General features: G+C 37.1%; 1 long non-coding RNA gene across 2 annotated transcripts in view; it reads left to right on the top strand.

Moving 5' to 3' along the window:
- The window catches only part of LOC105499807 (uncharacterized), a 124,117-nt gene that overhangs the window by 45,798 nt on the left and 52,444 nt on the right, over window positions 1-25,875 (top strand). For both annotated transcript variants that reach the window (XR_011618122.1, XR_011618121.1), the window contains exons 3-4: window positions 21,427-21,488; window positions 22,325-22,405. This is a non-coding gene — a long non-coding RNA (uncharacterized lncRNA). The remainder of the gene's footprint in view (window positions 1-21,426; window positions 21,489-22,324; window positions 22,406-25,875) is intronic.

Below are 25,875 nucleotides of genomic sequence, written 5' to 3'. Positions count from 1 at the left end.
AGCAGTGAGTGAGTCTCAGTGGGTGTGGGACCCTCCGAGCCAGGCACGGGATATAATCTCCTGGTGTGCCGTTTGCTAAGACCCTTGGAAAAGTGCAGTATTAGGGTGGGAGTGTCCCAATTTTCCAGGTATCATCTGTCATGGCTTCCCTTGGCTAGCAAAGGGAATTCCCCAACCCCTTGCACTTCCAAGGTGAGGCCATGCCCTGCTCTGCTTTGGCTCATACTCCATGGGCTGCACCCACTGTTGGACAAACCCCGGTGAGATGAATGTGGTACCTCAGTTGGAAATGCAGAAATCACCCATCTTCTTTGTCGCTCACACTGAGAGCTGTAGACTGGAGCTGTTCCTATTCAGCCATCTTGGAACCTCCACAACTAGTATTTTCAACAAATTTTTTACAGTTGATTAATTTTCTTTTAAAATTTTAATGTATTTTTATGAAATCCTAAAATTTGTAATTTTGTGTAGCCAGATATATTAACATTTTTCTTTAAAAATGTTTCTTTAAAAACCCCTCGGAGGGTCCCACACCCACGGAGACTCACTCACTGCTAGCAGAGCAGTCTGAGATCGAACTACAAGGCAGTAGCAAGGCTGGGGGAGGGGCGTCCACCATTGCTGAGGCTTGAGTAGGTAAACAAAGTGGACAGGGAAGCTCGAACTGCATGGAGCCCATCACAGCTCAAGGAGGCCTGCCTGCCTCTGTGGACTTAAGGTTTTTGACCTTGGTTGGTGTTGTATTTAAAAGAGTTTCCAAACTCAAGATTATATGAATATTTACCAGTATATTCTTTTCCCACTTTTATAATTTTATTTTTAGAAATTATTTAACCTATTTTTATTTCTTTTGGTGCATGATGTGACATGCAGTGAATCTATATTTCTTTTCAAATGGTGTTCTCTTTCACCCAGTACCTTGAATAATTTATGTCCTGATGTCAATTGAGGATCCTATAGAGTTTACTTTTAAATATAGTTTCAGCTATTGATTTGGATTGTCATTGTCATTGAGGAAGTATGTATCCTAGTCCTAATTTACTATGTTCTTTAAGTTAAAACTCAATGCAGTGATGACAGCAGTAAATATAATTATATAATTTTGCAGTTATCATTGCATTATATATTTCTGCGTAAACAATTACAACAATATTTAGGCTTAAAAGAAAAACCTTTATTATCTTACAGTTTCTGTAGGTCAACAATCTGTATGTGGCTTATGTGGTTCTTCTGACTCAGGGGTTTTGACAGGATCCAATCAAGGTTGCAGTCATTTTATGGATGAGCTGGGGGAGGAAATAATTCTGTGCTTGTTGGGAAGTGGATTTTTCCATAGTTCAGCATACATCAAAGCAGCTGGTTTCATCAGTATGAGCAGGTGAGAGGGCAAAATAGAGTGTCAGTAAGAGTACCAGTAACATAATAGGCAAAGTCTTTTGTCATGTAATTTGCAACTGACACTCCATCACTCATGCCTTATTCTGCTTATTAGAAGGAAATCCATGGGTTCAGCTCACACAAAAAGAGACTTGTGTTAGTCAGGGTTCTCTAGGGAAACAGAACCAGTAGGACGGATGGACAGACAGAGACTGAGAGAGAGAGAGAGAGAGAGAGAGAGAGAGAGAGAATGGGAACTTGCTCATGCAATTGTGAAGGCTAAGTTTCACCATCTGTTGTCTGAAAGTTGGAGAACCAGGAAAGCCAGTGGTGTAATTTAGTCTGAGTCTAAAGGCCCAAGAACAAGGAGCTGCAATTTCTAAGGGTAGGAGAAAATGGATGTTTCAGCTCAAGCAGAAAGAATTATCCATTCCTCTGCCTTTTTATTCTGTTTTATCTCTCAAAATATTAGTTGATGTCTAGTGGTTTGGTGAGTGAAAATCTTCTTTACTCAGTCTACTGATTGAAATACTAATCACTTCAGGAAACACCATCACAGACATACTCAGAAATAATGTTTTACTAGGTTTCTGGGCATCCCTTTACCGAGTCATGTTGACCTTTAAATTAACTGTCCCAGAAGGAATTACACAAGGGCATGAATACTAAGAAATAGGGACCATTGGAAGACATTTTAAAAACTACCTACCACAGTCACATAAATATGGTTGATTCTATTTTTAATTTTCAAATATAGGATGATTATTTTAATTTCCTCATCAAACATTACATGGCCATAGTGTATTATTTATTTTAAAATTCCATATAATTCAATTTTCTAATATTTTAGTTAACATTGTTATGGTAATATTTATAAGGGAGAGTATTTTCTCTTTAAATTTTTAAAGTAACGAATTTGTTAACTATGTTAAGTACAATGGCAAAACAAGGACTTTTGAAATCATTTCCTCCATAAAAGCAGCAAGAACACTGGCAAAAATAGTCAGAATAAATAAACCTTTTCAGAAGTCTAGAAGTGATCCAAAGTCAGACTTTGAGAAACATCTGATCATTTATCTTTGTGTAATAAGTGCCTCTTCCTTGCCCCTTGGCAGAGTAAAGTCAAATATCAACCAAGAGCACCAGGGCCATAGGAGGCAGAGCTTAGATTAAGGGAAATCTTCTGGCTCCTACCGTGTGCCTTGCCCACCTCATCTCATTAACTTTCTGAGAAAACAGTAAGGCTAGGGAGACATCCTGTAAAGTCATGGAGTCAAACCATTGTTATAAGGCCAAAAGTCATACATATTTTGAAAAATGTCTTACTTAGGAACATCCAATTGAAGCTAACCATAAGAAAAAAAATATCACCACTAAAAAGATTAAGGACTTTACAAAGAACTCTCTATAATTAAAACAGTAGAAAATCATAGGCAAAAATTAAAATGAAGTATTCACACAGACCTGGGTTTGAAACCTAGCTTTATGTTTTACTAGCTGTGTGACCTTAGGCAAGCTACTGACTTCTCTAAGCCTCAATTTCCTCATGTGTGAATCAGGAATAATGAAAGTACTTAACCTCATAGAACCCTCTTTAGGATTAAATATAATAGTACTTAGAAAGCTATAGATAGCTCGGTAAGTGCTTGAAAATGAAAGCCTATTTGTATTGCTGACTTGGTATTTCAAGATGCCTGAGCCAAGAATGGATTTTACTCATTTCTTCTCTGCTTGTTGCCCCCCTTCATTTTTAAACATATTTTCACTCCCAATATATAACAAACAGTACAGAATAAGGATTTAATAAATTAGAAAGGAAATTGGATCGCAAAAAGTTAACTGAAAAGGAAATTTAATATTGTTCTCAAATATTCTTCTTTTCATTTTTTTCTGAAGTCCTCATTTTTTTATTGCTAGAATAAGTAAAAACCATAATGAGTGAAAACAGAAGTCATAAAGAGTAGCATTTGGAATACAGTAAACACTATATTATGATTATCATTCGTGATTCAAAACCAGTTTCACATTAAATACCTTTGCCTTTGTTCTTCCTTTTCTAGGTATAAAAAATTATGTTTCCCAATAATAACAGGTTTTAATTACCCTTTGATAAGGTTTTGCTGAGTCCCCAACCAAATCTCATCTTGAATTGTAGTAGTTCCCATAATCCCCCTGTGTTGTTGGAGAGACCCAGTGGGAAGTAATTTAATCATAGTGCCAGTTACCCCCATCCTGCTGTTCTCCTGATAGTGAGTGAGTTCTCAGGAGATTTGATGGTTTTATAAGAGGTTTTTCCCCCTTTTGTTGGGTACTTCTCCTTCCTGCCATCATGGAAGAAGGAAATGTTCGCTTCCCCTTCTGCCATGATTGTCAGTTTCCTGAGAACTCCCCAGCCATGTGGAACTGTTAGTCAATTAAACCTATTTTCTTTATAAATTACCCAGTCTCAGGCAGTCCTTTATAGCAGCATGAGAATGGACTAATACACCCTTCCTGTAAGCCTACCTTCTGCCCTGCTTAGGTAGCACAGACAAGAAATTACCAAGAGGGAAGAAAAGGCTATAACTGTTTTCCGGTTCTTTATATCCTGTTCTCATCCTAAAGTGCAAAGCTGTTGACTAGTAAGAAACTCTGTGATTTTATTTCTTCAATCAAACATTTTAAGGATTTTTACTTCTCTTTTTGTTCACGTTTAAAATTTAACCACACATCACCTACTGCCCAAAACTATCTATAGCCCATTGGTTACATCAGTACCCTGCCTTAAATAGCATATTAGAAAATGAAATGTATGTAGCAAGTGGCTTTGACTCACCTGACTATAAGCTTGTCACCAAAAAAGTTATTTAAAATTGCACTTATACAATCACAGCTTGCATATAAACTTTGAAAACGAATTTGTGAGAGAAATAAATAAGATATTTTGCAGATATATAAAGTGGATCTACCTGATTCTATAAACTAGGATTCTGATAAGAGTTAAGAAATTCCATTCTAGAAAATTAAAGTACATTTCTCAGAAATAGCCAAAGTCATTGCTGTTTTTCTTTTCCTTTCATAGTTACCGCAACAGAAGCCATAACCATTTTAATACATAGTGCCTAACATATAGTAGCATCTCAATAATTTTGAGCATATGGACATAGGAATTAATAAAATAATGCAACATTATGTATAGGGATAACAATATACCACATGCACAGACATATACACTGGAAAAATGTTCATTAAAAGTACATTGATTATATTCATATTAGTGAATATATCCTATAAAATATTAACCAGATATTAAATAAAGTAGAATTTTATCTATAGTATATCTTTGATATGTTTACAAAGGGGTGAGGTGGGGATTGAAAATAGCAAAGAAATATATATGGTATGATTAAATGTTTAAATTAATTTTGTAATTGATAAATAATACTTGTACATATTTATGCATTACATATTTATGCATTAACAGTGATGCTTTGATATGTACAACATATAGTGATCAGATCAGGGTAATTAGCATGTCCATCATCTCAAACATTTGTCATTTATTTGTGTTAGGAATGTTCAATGACCTCTTTCGAGTTATTTGAAACTACATAGTACATTATTGTTTACTAACTTCCACTTCTGTCCATGTTCTCTCCCAATGTGAACAACCAGAAAATGAGAAAAAATATTTGAAACAGATTTTTTCATTAATCAGGATAATGGGCAGTACAGCACTGTGTTCACTAAGAGAAACAAAGAGGTGAGCTCGGCAATCACTCCAGCTTCCTACCAGGAAGCAATTTTAGAACAGTGACACAGAAAGAATTCAAGTAAGAGACACTTTTTTTTCACTAAATTTGAAAAGATAGAAATCAGAATTTAGGTATTTGAAATGAATGGAATTTTGTAGCAGAATAATAGAGAGGAGGGAGCTATGCCGAAAAAAAGCTCCAGAAATCTTTCTGGGGGCCCTTTGAATCCTTCACTACTAATCAACACATTTGCAGGGTGAGTCCCATGAGACGAGAAAGAACGACTGCCTGGGAATCATCAACTGAAATTTTTTCAGAGCTCACTGTCACTGCCCTACAAGAACACAGTTGTCGTTAAAGAAGTTGGGTTTGTTAATCATTCATTGCAGTGAAGGAGAATAAACACCATCTCGTTTGCTTTCCTTCTTTTAGTGATCATAGTCCTGCACTGCCCATTGTCTAGATTAGAAAATAAATTGTTTCCAATATGTTTTCTAGCTGTTTATATTGGAAGGAAAAGTTCTGTAAGTACATGACAACTCAGATGTAGAGTATTAGAAAGAACTTCTTCAAACAGGGACAGTTTGACTTCTTCTTTTCCTAACTGAATACCCTTGATTTCTTTCTCTTGCCTAATTGCCCCAGCCAGAACTTCCAACACTATGTTGAATAGGAGTGGTGAGAGAGGGCATCCCTGTCTTGTGCCAGTTTTCAAAGGGAATTTTTCCAGTTTTTGCCCATTCAGTATGATATTGGCTGTGGGTTTGTCATAAATAGCTCTTATTATTTTGAGGTACGTTCCATCAATACCGAATTTATTGAGCGTTTTTAGCATGAAGGGCTGTTGAATTTTTTCAAAAGCCTTTTCTGCATCTATTGAGATAATCATGTGGTTCTTGTCTTTAGTTCTGTTTATATGCTGGATTATGTTTATTGATTTGCGGATGTTGAACCAGCCTTGCATCCCAGGGATGAAGCCCACTTGATCATGGTGGATAAGCTTTTTGATGTGTTGCTGAATCCGGTTTGCCAGTATTTTATTGAGGATTTTTGCATCGATGTTCATCAGAGATATTGGTCTAAAATTCTCTTTTTTTGTTGTGTCTCTGCCAGGCTTTGGTATCAGGATGATGTTGGCCTCATAAAATGAGTTAGGGAGGATTCCTTCTTTTTCTATTGATTGGAATAGTTTCAGTTTGCAGATGACATGATTGTATATTTAGAAAACCCCATTGTCTCAGCCCAAAATCTCATTAAGCTGATAAGCAACTTCAGCAAAGTCTCAGGATACAAAATTAATGTGCAAAAATCACAAGCATTCTTATACACCAGTAACAGACAAACAGAGAGCCAAATCAGGAATGAACTTCCATTCACAATTGCTTCAAAGAGAATCAAATACCTAGGAATCCAACTTACAAGGGATGTAAAGGACCTCTTCAAGGAGAACTACAAACCACTGCTCAGTGAAATAAAAGAGGACACAAACAAATGGAAGAACATACCATGCTCATGGATAGGAAGAATCAATATCGTGAAAATGGCCATACTGCCCAAGGTAATTTATAGATTCAATGCCATCCCTATCAAGCTACCAATGAGTTTCTTCACAGAATTGGAAAAAACTGCTTTAAAGTTCATATGGAACCAAAAAAGAGCCCGCATCTCCAAGACAATCCTAAGTCAAAAGAACAAAGCTGGAGGCATCACGCTACCTGACTTCAAACTATACTACAAGGCCACAGTAACCAAAACAGCATGGTACTGGTACCAAAACAGAGATATAGACCAATGGAACAGAACAGAGTCCTCAGAAATAATACCACACATCTACAGCCATCTGATCTTTGACAAACCTGAGAGAAACAAGAAATGGGGAAAGGATTCCCTATTTAATAAATGGTGCTGGGAAAATTGGCTAGCCATCAGTAGAAAGCTGAAACTGGATCCTTTCCTTACTCCCTATACGAAAATTAATTCAAGATGGATTAGAGACTTAAATGTTAGACCTAATACCATAAAAATCCTAGAGGAAAACCTAGGTAGTACCATTCAGGACATAGGCATGGGCAAAGACTTCATGTCTAAAACACCAAAAGCAACGGCAGCAAAAGCCAAAATTGACAAATGGGATCTCATTAAACTAAAGAGCTTCTGCACAGCAAAAGAAACTACCATCAGAGTGAACAGGCAACCTACAGAATGGGAGAAAATTTTTGCAATCTACTCATCTGACAAAGGGCTAATATCCAGAACCTACAAAGAACTCAAACAAATTTACAAGAAAAAAACAAACAACCCCATCAAAAAGTGGGCAAAGGATATGAACAGACATTTCTCAAAAGAAGACATTCATACAGCCAACAGACACATGAAAAAATGCTCATCATCACTGGCCATCAGAGAAATGCAAATCAAAACCACAATGAGATACCATCTCACACCAGTTAGAATGGCGATCATTAAAAAGTCAGGAAACAACAGGTGCTGGAGAGGATGTGGAGAAATAGGAACACTTTTACACTGTTGGTGGGATTGTAAACTAGTTCAACCATTATGGAAAACAGTATGGCGATTCCTCAAGGATCTAGAACTAGATGTACCATCTGACCCAGCCATCCCATTACTGGGTATATACCCAAAGGATTATAAATTATGCAGCTATAAAGACACATGCACACGTATGTTTATTGCAGCACTATTCACAATAGCAAAGACTTGGAATCAACCCAAATGTCCATCAGTGACAGACTGGATTAAGAAAATGTGGCACATATACACCATGGAATACTATGCAGCCATCAAAAAGGATGAGTTTGTGTCCTTTGTAGGGACATGGATGCAGCTGGAAACCATCATTCTTAGCAATCTATCACAAGAACAGAAAACCAAACACCGCATGTTCTCACTCATAGGTGGGAACTGAACAATGAGATCACTTGGACTCAGGAAGGGGAACATCACACACAGGGGCCTGTTATGGGGAGGGGGGAGGGGGGAGGGATTGCATTGGGAGTTATACCTGATGTAAATGACGAGTTGATGGGTGCAGCACAGCAACATGGCACAAGTATACATATGTAACAAACCTGCACGTTATGCACATGTACCCTACAACTTAAAGTATAATAATAATAAATAAATTTAAAAAAAAAAAAAAAGAACTTCTTATAGGATTTGGGCTTTGGCTGGGTAATTTGGTAAAGGGTCTAAGGAAGTGGGAGTTTTGTCTAGATTAACTGCTGTCAGGAAACAGGAGTAATTCTATAACTGGGTATCTGAATAGAATTTATATAAAAGGAGGGCAGACTAGAACAAATATAAAGCTGTAATTGGGAAAACAAGTAGCACTCACTCAAATTAGCAGGTAGGTGGGATATTTTTGGATTGCACAGTGATCTTATTTTTGTCTGTTCTTAGACAAAATTATGAAATAATCTTGTTTTATCTTACTTTATCATGGTCCAAAATTGGTGTTCTGTGAAATTGTCCATTCTTCAACAAGAGAATAATATGGCTTAGCTGTGAGTGGCAGCCCAGCTTCTAATAGCACTGAGGCCTAGTATGAGTGACCAGTTGCCGGCTGTCAAAGACTACTTTTCAAAATTTCCTACCACATAGGACTGAAACATCTTTAATACCCTACCAGTGAAATAGAGAAATGTCACTTAATGCTCTAAGCAATCAGTGGGCACCAGAAGGCTAAACTATCCCAAGAGTAAAGGCTACTCTAGATATACCCGAGTGATGCTTAAAAACAAACTTTAAAATTAGTATCCAAAAAGGTTAAGCTGATCTTCAGTTTATTGCCTAGCAACAACAACAACAGAACAAAACAAACAAAAAAACAACCAGCGCAACAGCAAATTGTGACCTATAACCTGGAGGAAATCAGAGATGATGAAACTGGCTGACAAAGCTTTAAAATAGTTTGTTTTTTGGGGGTGGGGGGTGGGGGGGATGGAGTTTCGCTCTTGTCACCCAGGCTGGAGTGTAGTGGCCTGATCTTGGCTTACTGCAACCTCCGCCACCCGGGTTCAAGCTATTCTCCTCCCTCAGCCTCCCGAGTAGCTGGGATTACAGGTGCCAGCTACCACACCCAGCTAATTTTTTGTATTTTTAGTAGAGACGGGGTTTCGCTATGTTGGGCAGGCTGGTCTCAAACTCCTGACCTCAGGTGATCCGCCTGCCTTGGCCTTCCAAAGTGCTGGGATTACAGGCATGAGCCACCAGGCCCAGCCTAAAATAGTTATTAAAATACTGTAATGAGGAGAGTAATGGAAGACAAAACATGAGATTTTGGAGCTGAAACATATGCCATCTGAAATTGAAAACGAAGTGTATGTAATTACTATCACAGTAGACACTGCAAAATAAAAGATATGGGAATTACTTAAACTGAAACAAAGATAGAAAATTGAGACTGTGACAATAGAATATGACTGATTTACAAATATATTAAATAATCTTACTGGGGAGGTTAGGAGAAAAGGTGGAAATGAGCTTAGGAGATTAAATGTAAAAGGAGCTCACATAAACACTGCACTCTGTTGTATAACATTGTCTCCCATGGGAACATGGGTTAACAATTCTGAAACCAGTATACATTTACACTGCAACTAACCAAGTAAGCAAATAAATGATGGATTGTCGGAGCCTAGTTTCTCACAGTTGGAATGAAAGGTTGTAGACAAACAAGGCAGAAAACTATAATGATACATGTAGTAATGGATTACAGCAGAAGACAGTATAAACTCATGTTGAACGTAACATACATACAGAAATATTTATAGATATGCTGATTTACACAGCTTAGTACACATACCTATATTTTCTTGCTTTGTCAACTATGAGGGCCTAAAAACAATGGCAACCCATTCGCAACCAGCAAACCTAGGACCCAGGTCCAGGTTTCTAATATCATTATATAATTAAAGACAAAAACAAAATAGGAATGTCTGAAGAAATGGCTGATTCTAGAACTAGGGCAGGAAGTACATAAGATTTGCCTGAAGCATCTTGTGGTACCAGAAGGTAAAGAAATTTTAAAAACAGAAAGGTGAGAGCATATCAAAAGGACACAGGAGCCAACTGAAAGAGCATACAGTGGTCAAAGATGAAATAATTTGAGGAAGAAAATTAATGAGGTAATGTTAAATTTTACCCCAAAGTTTACAATAAATATCTGGGATTTTATAGTGATATAACTTAATTATTGGGAAAAAAAAACAAATAATGGAGAATAGACAAATCCATATAGAAGAATTTCAAATATTTTATGTTAATACCCCCTAATCCAAGAAGTGGTGTTTAATCCCCGTCTGTTTTTAGTGTTGGCTTCACTTAATGATTTGCTATGAAAAAGCAATGTATGGAAAACAAGGAGTACCTTTACAGTGGAGAAACCTGCCATATGCTAGTTTGATAACGTGATTAAGGCAATTTGTCATGCGATATCACGTAACCCTGATATAATATGACAAGAAAAGTAGTTTACCTCTGTGAGATTCTGCCCCAAAACTCGTAATCTTAGTCTGATGATAAGAGTATCACCAGACATATCCCCATTGAAAGATACTCTATAAAACAGCTCACTCTAGTGCCTCTCATAGCTGTCAAGGTCATAAAAAGTAAGGACAATCTGAGAAACTGTCACAGCCAAAAAGAGCCTAAGGAGACTTGAGGACTAAATGTAATATGGTGTCTTGCATGGGATCAGAAAGCAGCAACAGGTAAAACCTAAGGAATACTGAGTAATACAAGGACTTTAGTTAATAATATTATATGAATATTGGCTATTAGTATTGAGAAATGCACTATACTAGTGTAAGATGTTAACAATAAAAAAACGAGGTATGAGATTTTCTTATATGGGAAGTTACTGTACTATATTCATGTCTTTGCAGTAAATCTAAAACTATTCTGAAATGTTTATTAAATATTAACAGGCTGGACATGGTGGCTCACACCTGTAATCCCAGCACTTGGTGAGGCTGAGGTGGGCAGATCACGAAGTCAAGAGATCGAGACCATCCTGGCCAACATGGTGAAACCGTGTCTCTACTAAAAGTACAAAAATTAGCTGGGTGTGGTGGTTCATGCCTGTAGTCTCAGCTACTCGGGAGGCTGACGCAGGAGAATTGCTTGAACCCAGGAGGCAGAGGTTGCAGTGAGCCGAGATCACTCTACTGCAATCCAGCCTGGCGATAGAGTGAGACTCCATCTCACAAAAAAAAAAAAAAAAAAAAAAAAAAAAAATTAACAAAAGCACTAGTGACCAGGAGAATAATATTACATGATTCTGTATATGTATATTAAGAGACCCAGAATGAAAAGAGAGGGAGATAAGATTAGAAAAATTTTTGGAGGATGGGCGTGTTGGCTCACACCTGTAATCCCAGCACTTTGGGAGGCCAAGGTGGATGGATCACAAGGTCAGGAGATTGAGACCATCCTGGCTAACATGATGAAACCCCATCTCTACTAAAAGTACAAAAAATTAGTCAGGCATGGTGGCACACACCTGTAGTCCCTGCAACTCGAAAGGCTGAGGCAGGAGAATCGCTTGAACCCAGGAGGCGGAGGTTGCAGTGAGCCGAGATCGCACCACTGCACTCCAGCTTGGGCAGCAGAGTGAGACTCCATCTAAAGTATATACATACATGGACATAATGGACATTTCGTAAATGTGGTTACAAACTAAATTCATAGAACCAAGGAGTTCAATAAAACACAGGAGAATACACACAAAGAAAACCAAACCAAATGTATCATAGTAAAATGTCTAAAATAGGAGATGGCAAATGAAGTTAAAAACAGAACAAAAAAAGATGTGTTACATGTAGAGGAATAAAAAGAATTATTACAGACTTCTTGTCACAAATTATAATGCCAGAAGACACTTTAACGGAATTTGTAAAGCATTAAGCAAATCCAGCTATCAACGTAGATTTCTGTATCAAATAAAAAAAATTTTGGAGTTAAAATATAGACATTTTCAGAAACACAAATCAAAAGCAGAGATAATTTTATAGCAGCAGTCCTGAAACATCAGAAATGTTAAAGGAGGTTCTTCAGATTGAAGGAAAATGATATGTACTACACAAGTTTTAGAGCTACACAAAGTAAAGGGGCTGGAAATCATGATTACATTGTGTAAGTTTAGAAGAATTTTTTTTCAATGATCAGGAGAATAAGATAGAAGACACAAATTACAAATATAAGGAGTGCAAAGGAGAATGTGACTATATATCCTGTAGTCATTAAAATATTTATACACATTCCAAACAAGATTATGACAATACATTTGTAACATAGATGAAATGGACAACTGCTTTGAAAGATACAACTTTGCAAACAACTATAATCCAAAATATGAACTCTGAGGATCCATATTCACATGAAAGTAATTGAGTTCCAAATGAATCCCCTTGCCACAAAGAAAACTCCACGTCAATATAACTTTACTGGTGGTCTTATCAAATTTTAAAATGCGACTCATGCGAAAATCATATATGAATTATTTCAGAAACTAAAGGTCAGGGAACCAGGGGTAGTGACATATGCCTATAGTCCTAGCAACTCGGGGGCTGAGGCAGGAGGATTGCTTGAGCCCAGGAGTTCAAGAGCAACCTTGGAGATATACTGAGATGTTGTCTCTTAAAACCGAAAAAGAAAAAAGGTTTGGGAAAGCATTTCCAATTTTATTTTATAAGGCTGGTGTATTAGTCATTTTCCCACTGCTAATAAAGACATACCCAAGAGTGGGCAATTTCCAAAAGAAAGAGGTTTAATGGACTTACAGTTACATGTGGCTAGGGAGGTCTCACAATTATGGCAGAAGGCAAGGAGGAGAGAGTCACATCTTATGTGGATGGTGGCAGGCAAGGAGAGAGCTTGTACAGGGCAACTCCCCCTTATGAAACCATCAGATCTCATGAGACTTACTCACTATCATGAGAACAGCATGGGAACGACCTGTCCCTGTGATTCAATTATCTCCCACCAGGTCCCTCCAACATCACATAAGAATTAAACATGAGATTTGTGTGGGGACACAGCCAAACCATATCATTCTGTCCCTGGACCCTCTCAAATCTCACATCCTCACATTTCAAAACCAATCATGCCTTCCAAACAGTCCCCCAAAGTCTTAACTCATGTCAGCATTAACTCAAAAGTCCACAGTCCAAAGTTCAAAGTTTCATCTGAGACAAGGCAAGTCCTTTCTGCCTATAAGCCTGTAAAATCAAAAGGAACTTAGTTATTTCCTAGATACAATGGGGGCACAGGCATCGAGTAGATACAGCCATTCCAAATTGGAGACATTAGCCAAAACTAAGGGGCTACAGGCACCATGCAAGTCTGAAATCCAGCGGGACAGTCAAATTTTAAAATTCCAGAATTACCTCCTTTGACTGCATGTCTCACATCCAGGTCACACTGATATAAGAGGTGGGTTCCCATGGTCTTGGGCAGCTTCACCCCTGTGTCTTTGCAGGGTACAGCCTCCCTCCTGGCTGCTTTCATGGACTGGTGTTGAGTGTCTGCTGTTTTTCCAGGTATAAGGTGCAAGCAGTCAGAGGATCTACCATTCTGGGGTCTGGAGGACAGTGGCCTTCTTTCCCCAGCTCCACTAGGTGGTGCTTCAGTAGAGACCCTGTGTAAGGATTGTGACCCCACATTTCCCTTCTGCACTGCCCTAGAAGAGGTTCTCCATGAGGGCCCTGCCCCTCCAGCAAACTTCTGCCCAGGCATCCAAGCATTTCCATACTATCTTCTGATATCTCGGCAGAGGTTTCCAAACCTCAGTTCTTAACTTCTGTGCACCCGCAGGCTCAACACCATGTGGAAACTGCCAAGGCTTGGGGCTTGCACCCTCTGAAGCCACAGCCTGAGGTCTGTGTTGGCCCCTTTCAGCCACGGCTGGAGCAGCTGGGACACAGGACACCAAATCCCTAGGCTGCATACACCAGGAAGATCCTGGGCCCAGCCCATAAAACCAGGTTTTCCTCCTAGGCCTCCAGGCCTATGATGAGAGTGACCGCTGTGAAGACCTCTGACATGCCCTGGAGACATTTTCCCCATTGTCTTAGGGGTTAACATTCGCCTCTTTGTTATTTATGCAAATTTCTACAACTGCCTTGAATTTCTCCTAAGAAAATGGAATTTTCTTTTCTTTTGTTTCTATCTTTTTTTTTTTTTTCTGAGATGGAGTCTTACTCTGTCACCCAGGCTGGAGTGCAATGGTACAGTCTCGGCTCACTGCAATCTCCACCTCCCAGGTTCAAGTGATTCTCCTGCCTCAGCCTCCCGAGTGACTGGGACTACAGGCATGTGCCACCACACCTAGCTAATTTTTCGTATTTTTAGTAGAGATGGGGTTTCACTATGTTGGCCAGGCTGGTCTCAAATGCCTGACCTTGTGATCTGCCTGCCTTGGCCTCCCAAAGTGCTGGGATTTCAGGTGTGAGCCACTGCGCCTAGCTGGGATTTTATTTTCTATCCCATTGTCAGGCTGCAAATTTTCCAAAGTTTCACGCTCTGCTTCCCTTATAAAACTGAATGCCTTTAACAGCACCCAAGTCACCTCTTGAATGCTTTGCTGCATAGAAATTTCTTCTGCCAGATACCCTAAATCATCTCCCTCAAGTTTAGAGTTCTACAAATCTCTAGGGCAGGGACAAAATGCTGCCAGTCTCTTTGCTAAAATATAACAAGAGTCACCTTTGCTCCAGTTCCTAACAAGTTCCTCATCTCCACCTGAGACCACCTCAGTCTGGACTTTATTATCCATATCGCTGTCAGCATTTTGGGCAAAGCCATTCACCAAGTCTCTAGGAAGTTCCAAACTTTCCCACATTTTCCTGTCTACTTCTGAGCCCTCCAAACTGTTCCAACCTCTGCCTGTTACCCAGTTCAAAAGTAGCTTCCACATTTTTGGGTATCTTTTCAGCAGTGCCTCACTCTACTGGTACTAATTTACTGTATTAGTTCATTTTCATACAGCTAATAAAGACATACCTGGGCTGGGTGTGTGACTTACACCTGTAATCCCAGCACTTTGGGAGGCCAAGGCAGGTGGATCACTTAAGGTCAGGAGTTCGAGACCAGCCTGGCCAACATGGTGAAACCCCATCTCTACTAAAATACAAAAAATTAGCTGGGTGTGGTGGTGCACACCTGTAATCTCATCCACCTGGGAGGCTGAGACAGGAGAATCCCTTGATCCTGGGAGGCTGAGGTTGCAGTGAGCCAACATCGTCCTGGGCCTCAGAGCAAGACTTAGTCTCAAAAAAAATCACATACCCAAGACTGGGCAATTTACAAAAGAAAGGGGTTTAATGGACTTACAGTTCCACATGGCTGGAGAGGCCTCACAATCATGGCAGGAGGCAAGGAGGAGCAAGTCACATCTTATGTGAATGGCAACAGGCAAAGAGAGAGCTTGTACAGGGAAACTCCACCTTATAAAACTATCAGCAAGGCCGGGCGCTATGGCTCGTGACTGTAATCCCAGCTCTTTGGGAGGCCAAGGCAGGTGGATGACCTGAAGTCAGGAGTTTGAGACCAGCCTGGCCAACATGGTGAAACCCCGTCTCTACTAAAAATACAAAAATTAGCCAGGCATGGTGATGGGTGCCTGTAATTCCAGCTACTGGGCAGGCTGAGGCAGGAGAATTGCTTGAACCCGGAAGGTAGAAGTTGCAGTGAGCCGAGATTACGCCACTGCACTCCAGCCTGAGCGACAGAGTGAGACTCTGTCAAAACAAAAACAAAAAAAAACCATTAGAGATCTCGTGAGACTTATTCACTATCACAAGAAGAGCACAGGAAATACCTGCCCCCCATGATCCAATTACTTCCCACCAGGTTCCTGCCCTCAGGATGAGATTTAGGTGAGGACACAGCCAAACCATGTCAGCTAGCATCAATCAGTGTGATGATTGATCAATCAGTATGAAGAATAATACTTACTTCTTCCACAAAGATGTCCAAGCTCTAACCTCCAGAACCTTTGAATATGTTACCTTACACATCAAAATAATTTTTCTGATGTGACTAGTTAAGAATCTTATAATGGAATATTTATCCTGGATTATGGCCTCAATGTAATCATAAGGGTTATTTTAAAGGGAAAAGGGAAGCAGGAGAGTCAGAAGAGATGTAATAACTGAAGCAGAGATCAGAGTGATGTAATTGCTGGAAGAAGACCACAAGCTAAAAATCGTAGACAATCTCTAGAAGCTGTAAAAAGCTTTCTCCCATAAAAGGCTTCCCCCCTAAAGCCTCCAGAGGAGTGTAGTCCTTAAGATACCTTACTTTTAGCCCTATAAGGCATATTTTGGATTTTGGACTTCCAGAACTGTAAAATAATATAATTTTGTTGTTTTAAGCCATTGACTTTGTGGTAATTTTTTAAAGCAGGAATAGGAAACTAATATACCATGATACACAATCCAGAAAGAAACATAACTAGATAAGAAAATCACAATACAACTTCCCTCAGGAGCACAAATACAAAAGTCCTTCAAAATATCTGCAAACTGAATAATCCATCTTGTCAAAATGTTTTTTATCTCAGTAATGTAAGATTGATTTATCATTTGAAAAACAAAATTTGTACTTTATTAACCAATGAAGGAAGAAAAAAATCTCAATAAATGCCGCAAAAGCTTGTGAGAAAATTCACCATATATTTATGATAAAAATTCTCAGAAAACTGGGAAGAAAAGTAAACTTTCTCAGCCAGATGAATTGCATCTGTGAAAAAACTACTACAACTGACAAACTAACATCATACTCATGATTTAGCGCTGAATTCTTTCTTGTTAAGAGAAAAAAAATAAGATATATACAGCTTTGAAAGGAACAATTAAATGGTATTCACAGAATACATCTCTAGATAGATAGATAGATAGATAGATTGATTGATTATCCTAAATTATCTTTAAAAAAATTACTAGAACTGGTAAATAAATTTACCAACATTACAGGACAAAAGGCCACCATGTACAAGATTAGATGTATTCCTGTATCCTAGGCATGCAGAATTAGAAAATAAAAATTTTTAAATGCCATCTATAACAGTATAAAATAGATATGGGTAAATATACTAAAATGTACTTATAAGACCTGTACATGTAAAATTATAAAACACTGCTGAAATAAACTTACAAATACTAAATAAATGGATAGCTATACTGTGTTCATGGATTGGAAAACTCAATATTGTTAATATGTAAGTTTTCCTAAAATTGATCAATACAATCTCTATTAAGATGTCAGCAGGTTCTTTTTTTAAAATAGAAATTTTTTAAACAGAGATAAAAATTTATATGGAAATAAAAAGAACTTAATGATTCAAAATTATTCTGAAAAAAAGAAAAGCTTCAGGACATGTACAGCATGATTTCAAGATTTAATATAAAGCTAAAATAATCAGGACAGCATGGTATTAACGTAAGGATAGAGAAATTAGTGGAAGACAATGGATGGTCCAAAAATAGACCTAGAAGGAAATATAAATGCTTATGACATTGTAAAGGGCAAAGATTTCTAATGTGGGACACCAGCATTGTGAACTATACAAGAAAAGAAAAATGTTAAACCAGATTTATCAATATTAAAAGTTCCTGCTTTTCAGAAGACACTATTAACAAAATGAAATGGTACATTAGGAGAAAATATTCACCATACACTTATCTGAGAAAAGACTTGTGACTTCACAAAAGAAGATATGCAGATGGCCAAGGCACACATGAAGTAATTCTCGGTCTTTAATCATCAAGGAAATACACATTATACTCGCAATGAGATACTATGTCACACCTAGTAGGGTTGCTAAATAGCAAATGATAGAAAATTACAAGTATTGGTGAGGATGTGCAGCAAACCAGAATGCTCATAAATTACTGGTGAGAAAGTAAAAATTTACAACAGCTTTAAGAAAAGTTTGGCATTTTAAATTAAACATACTTTATGGCTCACCAACATAAATGAAAATATACAGCAACATCTAGACATACACATGTGTGTCCAAAGGAATTTCACTTGTAATAGCTAATGATCTAGAATAAACTCAAATGCCCATCAACTGATAATGGATCATCAGAGTATATTCATACAATAGAGTACAACTCAGGAATTCAAAGGAACTAACTACTGATATATACAGCATATAGATGGATATCAAACACATTATGCTAAGTAAAAGAAGCCAGAGGAGAAAAGTATACAGGTAGTATAGTCCTATTTATGAGATTCTACAAGAAGTAAAACTAATCTATTGGAAAAAATAGATCAATGATATGGCTGAAAACAGTGAGGATTTATTGCAAAGGGGCACAAAAATATTTTTAATGTAAAGGAAATATTCTGTATCTTGATTGTCAGCGTGAATGCGTGGGTGTAAAAACTTGTTAAAATGACAAAATGAACACTTAAATAGTTCCATTCTATTGTACATAAAGTATAACTCAATGCAGTTGATTTTAAATATTTACATATGTATATGTATGTATTTTGACATGTGTCTGTAAGAGGTGGAGAATGAAGTGCAGGAGTGCATACTAGGCTATTTGATTACATTTGCACTGTAGACATGGAGTTGAGGAATGTAATTTTTTGAAACTTTTTAATCTTGTAGTGTTTGTTTTTTCAAAAACAGTAAGTATGCACTACTTTTGAAAGTTAAATGAAATACACACAATTAATAGGTAAAAGGCAAGTTCTATTTATTCATCTCTTTCCCAGCTCCATACTGTAGGCTCTAGCACAAATGTGATAATACAGGATTTTGAATTATTCAGTCTTTTAAATAGATGCAGTCCTGATAAATACCAACTGCTTCATGCCTTATCTTGGTTGAGTTTCCCATTATGGTTAATGGTGGCATCATCCTTACAGGTCTCTGCTCTTGAAAGTCAGCTGTTATTTTTGATATTCCCAAGATGACAGGCCCATTTTCTCCCCTCTGTTCCATCTCACATCTATTTATCGAAATTATGCCTACCCAACAAGTTCTAGTTGAAACAATTCTCCCAGGAAGGATGGCCAAAACTTCTGATTAAATATTGGCTTACTTAAACTCTTAGATTGCGTTGTCACTCTCCTATAGCATTTCACACATGAAATATAAGGAGGAAAGTGTGGTAAAGTAGAAATAGCTTTTGGACTTAGAATGTGAAAGTCAGGATGCGCACTCCAGCTTTGTCATTTACTAGATCTGTTACCTGTGGAATGAAACTTTAGCTACAGGGTCCTCAGTCTTCTCATCGACAAAATGTGGGCCGTAACCACTCCTTGGTGTTGTTTTGAAAATCTGATTTGTTAATTTATGAATAAATGTGTAACACACAACTTGGAATATGCCAGATATGTTTAGTGGTTAACTAAGACATAAGGCTTATATCTTTTAATAGACTGAAAGTCTCTTGATAACCGGGGTCAAGCCCTGCCCAACTCTGTCCTATGTAAATCCTCCGTATGCACCTACTTAACATATTGCCTGGTACATGACAAGCTCAGTCAATGTTAAATGAATTACATTTTTTGAATTAGGATAAAAATAACCTGCTGACCAGTACTGAAGACAGCTAATTCTGGTGTTTGTCCCCAAATCTTCATTTTGCCACATTAGCATTAGGTTGTTTACCACGTATACCTTCTTTGGTTTTGATTGTAAAAGATGCATGTTTCAGGAACAGATTGTATTGACTTTTTCTGCAGGATTGTGGCATTTGATGGCACTATATCTCATGTGTTAAAAGACTCTAAGCAGGACCCCACACTCTTTGATGGCACACTATTTTCCATTTACCCTATTGCTCTGAGAGCTACTGTGAAGGGAGCAGTAAGACAGTAGTCTGACAAACTAAAAGTAAGTTTTATTTGGGGTGTAACTTGGCTAATTCCTTGATTCAACTTTTTTCCCCCTTTGTGATTACTGTGTCTTCATTTAAAATACAGAAAACTTATAAATTATACTTTTCTACTTGAAAGAAGATTGAAATGAAGGAGTAATATGAAAGATGTAATTATAATATGCCAAAATAGGATGATTGCAAATCGTTCTCTTTTTAAGAATTTATTTTGTTGGGAAGCCAGGTCGGGCAGATCACTTGAGTTGGAGACCAGCCTGGCCCACACGATGAAACCCAGTCTCTACTAAAAATACAAAAATTAGCTGGGCATAGTGGTGGGCGCCTGTAATCCAGCTACTCGGGAGGCTGAGGCAGGAGAATCGCTTGAGCCAGGGAGGCAGAGGTTGCGGTGAGCCAAGATCGCACCACTGTACTCCAACCTGAGCAACAGAGCAAGACTCCGTCTCACAAAAAAAAAAAAAATTTATTTTGGATGACGTTTAAATTAAACTGCATTTCAATTGAAATGCAAAGTGGGAAACTCACATCACTAACTAACTTTGCCAATCTGTCAATAGACTAATTATCAAAAATTTTAGCAAGACAGAATTGTCCTTTTGAAATTCTTATACCACATCCTTAGACACAAAGCTAATTACTTTGTTCAAGTTGTCACCCTGTGACTTAAACTTAAAACTGCCCTCCCCCACAGTGGTAACAGGCCTTATTCATGAAATAACTTGTATGTGTTGGTAGCTAGATAAATGATGTTTCTTAATTATAACAGATGCAAATCCATTAAGGGAATAATACTGCATACTCCCAAACCAGTCATGCGTATAATCGTGAGCAATAAAATAATCATGTAAAACTAATCATAATGGCTGTCATTTAATGAACACCTACTAGCTTTAGATTTTGTTTGTTTGTTTGTTTGTTTTTTGAGACAGTCTCAACTAGGACCGAGATTTATGTATTTTTATTTATTTTATTTTATTTATATATTTTTATTTTTTTGCACTGTGCCACCCAGGCTGGAGTGCAGTGGCGCGATCTCAGCTCACTGCAACCTCCGTCTGCCGGGTTCAAGTGATTCTCCTGCCACAGCCTCCCCAGTAGCTGGGACTACAGTTGCCACCACCATGGCCAGCTAATTTTTGTATTTTTAGTAGAGACAGGATTTCACCATGTTGACCAGGATGGTCTCGATCTCTTGACCTCGTGATCCACTTGCCTCGGCCTCCCAAAGTGCTGGGATTACAGGCGTGAGCCCCCGTGCCTGGCCATAGATTTTAAAATGATACTTTAGTTTTCAAAACTCTCACGGATAGGTAGTATGGCCCATTTAATAAATAAGAAAGTGTCAGTCTTTCAAGTTTGCATAGTTAGGAAGTGGATAGCTTAGTCAGCTTTTCCTGACTAAAGCTCTTGTTTTTTATCTTATGCCAAAGCCAGGATAAAGACATGCTGGACTTCAAGCAAGCCTCCTGAAATCCAATTGGCCAGCAGTCAAGTAAGTGCCTCAAGGGTATGTTAACGTACACAACTGCACTCTAGAAATTATTTTTCAGCAGAGTTATTTTTTTTAAGGATTTTTTTTTCTTTTTTTACCAGAACAAGTGAATCTCTTTTCACAATCTTGGCGAATCAGAAAGTATGATGGATAACCTCAGCTTCTTTATAATAAATATTTTGCATTATGGTTAAAAAAATGTTGCCAGTTTTCCTAATTTTATTCTCATTCTCAGTTTTTTAACTCAATAATATTATTTCCTATATTTATGATCATAAAATACTCAATTGCTTTGTTTAATGTAGACTGATGTGTTTTCCAAAAACAAAACACTGCAAAACTTTGGAATTTTTTTCTTGTCTTTTATTAGTTCATTCAATAGTATTTAGTTAACAAAAATCTTTTGATTGCCTTCTTTATGTGAAGCACTATTCTATGCCCTGGCAATACAACAGTAAAAGAAAATAAGAAAAAAATAACAGTTTTTACTTTCAAAAAGCTTAAATTCTCATGGTGGTGTGCTGTGGTTTGAATGTCACCTCCATAAATCCATGTTGAAACTTTATTCCCAATAAAATAAATAAATACATAAAAAAGAAACTTTATCCCCAGTGTGACAGTATTGAGAGGTGGTAAGAGGTGGCCTCTTTAATATGATTGGATTATGAGACTTCTGGCCTCATGAATTGATTAATCCATTCATGGATTAATGTGTTAATGGATGAATGGGTTATCATGGGAGGGGAACTGGTAGCTTTATAAGAGGAAGAGAGACCTGAGTATAGCATGTTAGCATACTAAGTCTTCTTGCCATGTAATGCCCTTGGTCATCTCAGGACTCGTCAAAGAGAACACACTAGCAAGAAGGCTCCCACCAGATGTGCCCCCTCAACCTGGACTTCCAAGCCTCCATAACTGTAAGAAATAAATTCCTTTTCTTTATAAATTACCCAGTTTTAAGTATTACATTATAAGCAACAGAAAATGAATGAAGGGCGATAGAAAACAAACCAGATAAATGAAATCTAAGCTATGTTGTATAGTGATAAGTGCTATGAATGTTAAACCATAGCACACCACCATGAGAGTTTAAGCTTTTTGAAAGTAAAAATTGTTATTTTTTCTTATTTTTTTTACTGTTATATTCCCACGGCTTAGAATACTGCTTCTCATAAGGAAGGCAATCAACAAATTTTTGTTTGTTTATCCATTATTGAAAGTGGGACGTTAAAGTTTCCAGTTATTACAGTTGAGTTGTTCTATATCTATTTTCAATTCTGTCAGTTTTTGCTTTATTTTTGGGCTCTGTTGTTAGGTGCAAATATTTTTATAATTGTCATATATTCTTGACAGATTAACACATTTACCTTTATAAAATGTCCTTCTTTGTCCCTAGCAACAAATTTTGCCTTTTAATCTATTTTGTCAATGGCCACTTCATTGTTCTTTTGTTACTGTTTGCATGGAATATCATTTTCCATCCTTTTACTTTCAATCCATTTGTGTCTTTGAATCTAAAGTGTTTCTGTTGTACACAGCATATAGTTGGACTATTTTAAATATATTCTAGAAACCTCTGCTTCTTAATTGAGTTATTTAATCCATTTACCTTTAGTGAAATTGCTGATAAGATAGAATCTATGTCTGCCATTTTAAAAATTTTCGATTTGCATGATGTCTCTTTTGTTTCTCTCTTGATTCACTACTTTTTTCTTTTGTGTTACACAGACATTGTATAATGTACCATTTTAATGTTTTTTATATTTTTTTGTTTATTTTATTTGTGATATCTCAGGGGATTGCAATGAACATCTTAATTTGTAGTATCTAGCTTCAATTAGTGACAATTTAGTTTTTAAAGTATATAAACTTTTACTTATATATAGCTCTGTTTCTTCCATTTCTTGTCTACTAACAAGAAACAGTTTTTATTAACTCCCTATTTTGTGGGATGAAGTATTAGTAATTCTTTCCTTCCTCTTTCTTTATATCCTTCCTGTACCCATCCTTGCCCTCTTCTAGCACCGAGGCTCTGTAAGCACCAAATTTATGTAACTCTTAAGTACTTTTCTTTTTTTATCTATAGCTAGTTGATTGTATGGGTAGAAAACTATGAGTGTGTATATCATTATGATTATGTAAATATCATTCACTGTGAAAAATAGTGTGCTTAATTAAATTTCTTCCTCTGTGGGCACAATGTCAAGACATTGGTCTTACTCTAAGAAGCGTATTTCTAGGTGCAAATATCATTTTTATATCACTAATCACTTTCATCATAAATTCAATTTTATTCCAAATCCACAACTTTATTACCCAGGAGGTCAGAACATAAAGCATTTATAAATTGTTAGTGCTGTTCACATAATATTTCTATTCCCCTCACTTTTAGGCTATATAAACTTGTTTGGGAAATGTTATACTCCAGTAACAAACAACTCCAAATATGTGTGGCTTACAATAGTAAAACTTTATTTCTTGATCATGCTACTTGTTGATTGTATATTGGTTACAGCTTTGTTCAATGTCATCCTCATTTTAGAATCTAGGCTGAAAGAGGAACCAGAGCATTGCCAGCTTTGTGGCAGAGAAAAAAATATGAAAAACCATGCTGTGGCTTTTAAAACTTCTGCTAAATAATTTATGCTTACTTTTTTTATTCGTGAAAGCAATCATATAACTAAGCATGACACCATGGGATGGTACAGTACAATTGAGGGTATAATGTGTTCAGGTCAATGAGTTGTAATAGAAGTGACAGATGTCACTTCTGAGCCAGAATATCTAATTGCCAATGTGAGACCCCCATAGCTCTGTTCCTCCTCAGTCATACTTACTGGTAATTTAATTTATATAGTCACTGCTTCCTGACTGCCCCCTAAGTAACCCTTGATATTTAGTATGAGCAAGAATTAGACCTTATTATATTAAGTCATTATGATTTTGGATTTGTTTGTTTTTCCAGCAAATACTAGCTTATCTTGATGAATATGCATGTTTTACTGAGACCATGTGAAGAGACTTTATTGAAATGTGAAATGAAGCATTATGTACCTTAATCTACCATGAGTAAATAAACATTTTTGGTCCCTAAGATGGAGTCCTGCACCATGAGCTCCCAATTCATGCTCATACTAAGCCTTTGGTTGGGTGACGAATAACAGATAAATAGAAATCCCTAATAGCTCTTGGAGCCAGAGATCGCAATTATCTCTGTATGCCTGAGAAGATAAAAGAGGCAAAATTGCCTCTAGCCAAAAGTAGTTAGAAATTGACATAAATGTCCCAATCTAAAAAAGTCTCATAGAGCCCAGAAATAATGCTGCACAACTACAACCATCTGCTCTTTCATAAAATTGACAGAAACAAGCAACAGGGAAAGGACTCCCTGTTCAATAAATGGTCTTGGGATAATTTTCTAGCCATATCCAAAAGATTGAAACTGGACCCCTTCCTTTCTCCATAGACAAAAATCAACTCAACATGGATTAAAGATTTAAATGTAAAACCAAAAACTATAAAAACCCTGGAAAACAACCTAGGAAATACCGTTCTGGACATAGGACCAAGCAAAGATTTCATGATAAAGATGCCAAAAGCAATTGCAACAAAAACAAAAATTGACAAATTAAACAAAAATTTAAATTAAACTAAATTTAATTAAAAACTAAATTACATTAAATTTAATTAAAACCTAAATTAAATTTAATTAAAGAACATCGGCAAAGCAAAAGAAACTATCAATGGGGTAAACATTCAACCTACAGAATGGGAAAAAATATTTGCAAATTATGCATCTGGCAAAGGTCTAATACCCACAATCTATAAGGAACTTTAAAATTTACAAGCAAAAGCCAAACATACCCACTAAAAAGTGGGCAAAGGATATGAACAGACACTTTACAAACACGTGACCAACAGCATATGAAAAACTGCTCAACATCACTGATCATTAGAGAAATGCAAATCAAAACCACAATTTAATACTATCTCACACCATTCAGAATGGCTATTACTAAAATGTCAAAATATAACAGATGCTGGTAAGGTTACAGAGAAAAGAGAACACCTGTACACCATTTATGGGAATGTAAGTTAGTTCAGCCATTGTAGAAAGCAGTTTGGTGATTTTTGCAAGAACTTAAAACAGAATTACCATTCATCTCAGCAATTGCATTATTGGATATATACCCATAGGATATATATCATTCTACCATTAAGACATATGCATGCACATGTTCGTGACAGCACTATTCACAATAGTAAAGATATTGAATCAACCTAAATGCCCATCAACAGTAGAGTGGATAAAGACAATATGGTACATAAACAACACGGAATACTATACAGCCAGAAAAAGTGATATCATGTCTTTTGCAGCAACATG

The sequence above is a fragment of the Macaca nemestrina genome, chromosome X (assembly GCF_043159975.1).
Source record: "Macaca nemestrina isolate mMacNem1 chromosome X, mMacNem.hap1, whole genome shotgun sequence".
Lineage (NCBI taxonomy): Eukaryota > Metazoa > Chordata > Mammalia > Primates > Cercopithecidae > Macaca > Macaca nemestrina.
The sequence above is the reverse complement of the archived record's forward strand: the minus strand, read 5'-3'. Positions and strand labels throughout refer to the sequence as shown.